Source organism: Cydia amplana, chromosome Z, assembly GCF_948474715.1.
Source record: "Cydia amplana chromosome Z, ilCydAmpl1.1, whole genome shotgun sequence".
NCBI lineage: Eukaryota > Metazoa > Arthropoda > Insecta > Lepidoptera > Tortricidae > Cydia > Cydia amplana.
Window position 1 is genome coordinate 20,092,103 of NC_086096.1, and position 6,000 is coordinate 20,098,102.

Consider the following 6,000-nt stretch of genomic DNA (forward strand, 5'->3'; position numbering starts at 1 on the left):
TGTCTTGAAAATTACCAATTTCGATTTTTTTAAATTTTAAGGCATTTGTTCTAGCGAATACCTACATTTTGATGCATAATCTCCACAATTTTGATCAGATTTTAATTTTTTTGGTATATATGTAAGGCTTGAGACGACATCTTTAATGTTATAGTTTTTCATTACTTTAACGTCCGACTTTTGGTTTGGTTGTGTAACCAAAATAATCGAATATTGTTTTACATCATTTTGATTTTTTTGTGAATTGCTCTTAAACTGTTAAATATTTTGATACACAGTGTGTAAATTAAATATAGCATATTTAATTGGATTTCATTTAATACCCCACACGTGTATGTGCAATGCATATTTTGGGTGCAATATGCAATATTCGCATCAAGGCGGGAGTCATTTTGATGACGTCATTCGGCTGAAGTAGATGGCCGGCGCCGCTGTCTCCCGGCAGTTTTGGAGACTAAATACCATGCCCAACAACATACTAAAAGTTGGTAGCGGTTTCCGAATCTGAACTATCTCTTCGACCGTTTCCCAAGGCATAGTACTATGTCCTGCATTTTGTCGGCAAGGAATAGCATCCTTTGAAAATTATCTTTGGAAAAACAGTTGCAGTAATGCGTTTATTGCCGCCACTTCTAAATCCAAAGTATTTTTTTCTGGCTTCCAATTAATGCTTGAATTAATAATATTTTATACGTTTCTGTTGCGACGCTAAGTGCTCGCTTTGCTTCCCCCACAACTGGTTGCGAAACTCTGTTGCCATGGCGTACTATACTAGTTACGTAGAAAGTAAAAAAACTCGTGTATGGCAACTAGTTGCTGACAAAGAAAAAAAAATCCTGCATCACAACTGGTTGCGAACAAATTATATTAAAGAACCACTATTTTAAAGCAGATAAATGCCTTTTCTTGCGAGTGTGGTATTACCTACATTTAGATATACATGCCAAATTCAGCGGTCCCAAATTACTCCATGGGATACCTTCATGTGCAAAAGATATTTATACATAACGGTAACAATGAAAAATGAGTTACTCGCTCGCGGAAAGCCGGAGCGATTGTCGGCATCACTTTTTCCTCATAACACGAAATGAGGTTCATTTATCGTGACAATGAGTACAACACAACGGATTGTTCTTAATTTACCTTTATATAACTATTTAAATTAACCACAGTGGATGACAGTAATTTTAATTTATGATCGTATCCCTCTAATAAATTCTACGTTTTCGTCCACTCTTGCCGCAATTTCGAATTTCATTAGACACTGTCTTTCTCGCTGACTTTATCAGGAAGATTCTTCTGGTTGCTGGCAGTCTTACCTGTCTTACGTAATATTCCTTTAACCAGAGCCCAATATCTTTCAATAGTGCGGCACTGTGGAATAATTGGAGGACTTAGTGATTTGGGCACAATCTGTACCTATATCATTTTCATTGGGAAAGTTAAGCTTTTGCATAGTGAACGGTAGTCAAATCTGGCCAAAATAATGCTTAAGCACTGCTGCGATCACCGCATGGGCAAATTGCCTGCCAAACCAGGTACTTGGAGCCAAACTTCTTCATTCCTATAGTGGTTTTCGAATTTGGAAGAGTTTCTCCATCAGCTATGGTATACCTACCTAAAACTGATCACCAGGTAGTGTCGAAAAGTCTGCCTTCACGTAGGTTTCGTCATCCAAAATCAAATGAAAATTATCGGTACATACCTGGTACTTATGTCATACAGTTGTCGAGCCCTGTCTTTATTATTCTGAAATTTTTGGCACTTTCCGCTTCTTCTTTGTCTTCATAGCAGCCCCCCGCCTGCATATGCACGTCTCACCATTGACTGCCACATTTTTAGGGTTCCGTAGCCAAATGGCAAAAAACGGAACCCTTATAGATTCGTCATGTCTGTCTGTCTGTCCGTCTGTCTGTCCGTCCGTATGTCACAGCCACTTTTCTCCGAAACTATAAGAACTATACTGTTGAAACTTGGTAAGTAGATGTATTCTGTGAACCGCATTAAGATTTTCACACAAAAATAGAAAAAAAAAACAATAACCTTTTTGGGATTCCCCATACTTCGAACTGAAACTCAAAATTTTTTTTTTCATCAAACCCATACATGTGGGGTATCTATGGATAGGTGTTCAAAAATGATATTGAGGTTCCTAATATATTTTTTTTCTAAACTGAATAGTTTGCGCGAGAGACACTTCCAAAGTGGTAAAATGTGTGTCCCCCCCCCCCCTAACTTCTAAAATAAGAGAATGATAAAACTAAAAAAAATATATGATGTACATTACCATGTAAACTTCCACCGAAAATTGGTTTGAACGAGATCTAGCAAGTAGTTTTTTTTTAATACGTCATAAATCGCCTAAATACGGAACCCTTCATGGGCGAGTCCGACTCGCACTTGGCCGCTTTTTTTGCCACGACTCGTTCCGAATGTGCCCGCTCCTGGTTGCGTAACCACAAAAGGTACATTGCTTATATAACCGCCTCTGTTTGTCATGATTTTTGTGTTTGCATTGAATTTAAGCTAACGCGTTTATGATTTCTTGTGAACGCAGTGTTATCATAAACACAATTAAAAGGCAACACCCAACAGATAGTCATCATACGTTTTGAACGCACCAATAATTGATATTATACTGGCAACACTGAACTTTTCCTGAATATGATTGGGTCAAACTTACCAATGGGAATGTTGCTAAACTCTGATTGGTCAGGTTTGACAGTTAGCATCAACCAATCAGCAATGGTTAATTGCCCGCCATTTTTAGACATGGCGGCTAGCAAGTTGGGTGTCGTTAGGACATTCGAGGTAGAACCATCAAGCTGTACAGTCAAGAGGAAGTCTAGTTTACAACATCTCAGAAGTGTCCAGAACCTGCCTACATGGTGGATATACTTACTACAGAGTTTACGTAAGTACTGTTTCAACTATCCTGATACACAATTACACATTGTTAATCCATAGTGTTTCGATAATTTAATAGTAACGGTTTTAGATGTTGAGAAACATCGGTAATTTAGCTAAATTCTTTACAGCATTCGAAATACATGCAAAGTGAATAGTAAATTCGGGTATTTTTCTTTGTTCGTTCATTCTCTGACTACCTACAAAAAAAAAACTATATGGATAAGATTCCATTGAGTCTTTTGCCCAGTTTGTTTTATTTAATAGGTTTGAATTTATAAATATCTAAATAGCAGGTAAAACGGAATAGCACCGATATAAGTAATTCATTCATTCATTTTCGAACAATAAGTCCATAGGTACTTTTGTGAATTACACTACAAATGAAAGTTAATCACGGTAGAAATGGAAGGATTTGTATTTCATACTTGCTTCAATCGATTCAAGTAAAGATATTTCAGATACACATTGTGATACGTCAAAAGATTGTATAAAAGTTCGCAACACGTTTGTACAATATTTTGTTAACGGGTCTAGATGTTAAATTTCAAATTTACATGAGAATGTTTGATTTTATGTTCGTATTTACATGATGCTTCTCATAGCAATTAATGATGAATGACAATGCGGATAAAGATAACCAGTAGAACTCGGACCTTCGTCTACACCCGTAGTTATCATGGACACGTAGTTCAAGTTATATTAGACTCGTGAGGTCAGTTTTATTAAGTAAAGAGTGTGAATAGCATATCTGGGGCTTGTTTCAAGACGCGAGTGTTCGTCTAGATTTTTGTTTATGGACGTGAGCGTGCGTCTAGATTTGTGTTTGATGACGTGAGCTTCCGTCTAGATTTTAGTTTGAGGACGTGAGCGTGCGTCTAGATTTGTGTTTGATGACGTGAGCGTGCGTCTAGATTTGTGTTTGATGACGTGAGCGAGCGTCTAGATTTTTGTTTGAGACGTGAGCGTGAGTCTAGATTTTTGTTTCGAGACGTGAGCGTGCGTCTAGATTTTTGTTTGAGACGTGAGCGTGCGTCTAGATTTTTGTTTGAGACGTGAGCGTGCGTCTAGATTTTTGTTTGAGACGTGAGCGTGCGTCTAGAGTTTTGTTTGAGGACGTGAGCGTGCGTCTAGATTTTGAGAGATTTAGAGAATGTGACTAAGTACAGTCTGGGATTTATGAGATGTGAGGAGCGCCAGAAAGTATGATTTATTTATTTAGTCGTATGGCAGAAAGTATGATGTTGGCACTTCATTGAAGATACTTACCAAGATTGTCTAAGTTAGCTAGTTTAGCTAACGGTAGTGGCAAGATGTACGGTACGGATGTACGGATTAAGATTAACAGAACGATGTGTTTAATAGTCGTAATAACATAGAATAAGTTAGTGTATGTTAAAGATGCACTACTAAAGCTCCCGAGTACTATGTTATATATGAGAAATCGATTTGAGTTATGCTACGAGTTCTTTCGAAGGTCAAGCCTTATGGTTCGGTCTAGGCTGTGATGATGATGACGATGCTGATGATGATGAGGATGAGGATGAGTATGAGAATGCGTATGAGGATGAGTATGGGGATGAGTATGAGGATGAGTATGAGGATGAGTATGAGTATGAGGATGAGTATGAGTATGAGGATGAGTATGAGGATGAGGGTGAGTATGAGTATGAGGATGAGGATGAGTATGAGGATGAGTATGAGGACGAGTATGAGGAAAGATACATAGTTTTGGGAACAATCTTACAAAAAAAAAACATTCTCTTGCCCAAACTAAGCAAGCTTGTAGTTGATAAAAATACTTATGTTTATTTATTTGTTTTAGATCATGTCAAGAACATCTGCCTCCAGTGAGACTGCTAGGCGCCTTCCGCTGGTCCTAAGAAAAAACCGAATAATAAGTATGTCAAGTGAAAGCTCGGATGACGATATACCACCGATAATTGTTAGAAGACGTCACCGCTCCAACGGTAGCAATAATGACGATAATGATGGATTGAACACTAGCACGCGCGAGGGTACAAAGCGCAAACAAGACGTTGCAGATGAGGGCGCACATTCTAATTCAAAGCGCCGTAAATCAGCCCTAGTAGCACGGTCACATTTTTATCATTTGTCACCATGCCTGTCACGTTCTAACAAGTATGTAAGTGCGAAAGTGACGGGCATAGTGATAGTCGATAAAAATGGAACCGTGCTGAGCCCGCAGGAGGATCTGGTAGCACCGTCAACGTTAAAGATTTGATGGAAGCACTTAACAGCAGAAGTAAACCGTCCATTAGTTCTCATCAAATGTTGAATGCTTTACCGGAGTTCGATCCTGATAATAAGAGCCAAAATATCGAGATCTGGTTGCACAAGGTAAACGAGTACGCACGAATATATGAATGGAACGACGTCCAAACATCTCACTACGCGACGCAAAAGTTGGTCGGTACAGCTAAGAAATGGCTTTATTCGCTACCAAGCATGAATTTTACGTGGCCAGACTGGCAAGTAAAACTACGTCGTGCCTTTCCAATCGACGACAACTTTGCACTTATGTTGGAAGAAATGTTTGCTCGAAAAACTAAAGTCGATGAGAGTTTGCGCACATATTTCTACGACAAATTGATGCTGTTGAATAGATGCGAGATCACCGGGAAAAAGGCAGTAGATTGCCTTATTCACGGCATATCGGATGTATCGATGAGAAATAGTGCGCAGGCACTTAAATGCGTAGAGCCGGAAGACTTATTACAATATTTTGTAATTCAACAACCCGAAAAAGCCTTCTCATTCACACAAAAGAAACGGGGCTATGCTGAAGGAATGGAAAGAAGAATGTTTCTCAAGATACGTTGTTTTAACTGCGGTGTTGATGGACACACATCAAATAGATGTCCTCAGAAGCAGCGGCGGCTGGTAGCTATGTATTATGGGTGTTCACTCACAATAAAAAACAAAAACTAAACCTACACATTCAATTAACCGTCGCAAAGTACCTAGATGTCGGTTTCCGTCCACCCGGTCATTGAACTCTCTCATAGATTTTCGGTATTACGAATATCTTAACGACCGATAGACGCCAACTGCAGTTCATTTTACAAATGG

General features: G+C 38.8%; 1 long non-coding RNA gene across 1 annotated transcript in view; it reads right to left on the bottom strand.

Moving 5' to 3' along the window:
• Positions 1-2,227, bottom strand: part of LOC134660850 (uncharacterized) — a 251,801-nt gene extending 249,574 nt beyond the window's left edge. Inside the window, exon 1 of the long non-coding RNA XR_010097905.1 lies at positions 2,077-2,227. This is a non-coding gene — a long non-coding RNA (uncharacterized LOC134660850). The remainder of the gene's footprint in view (positions 1-2,076) is intronic.
• Positions 2,228-6,000: the final 3,773 nt, after the last annotated feature.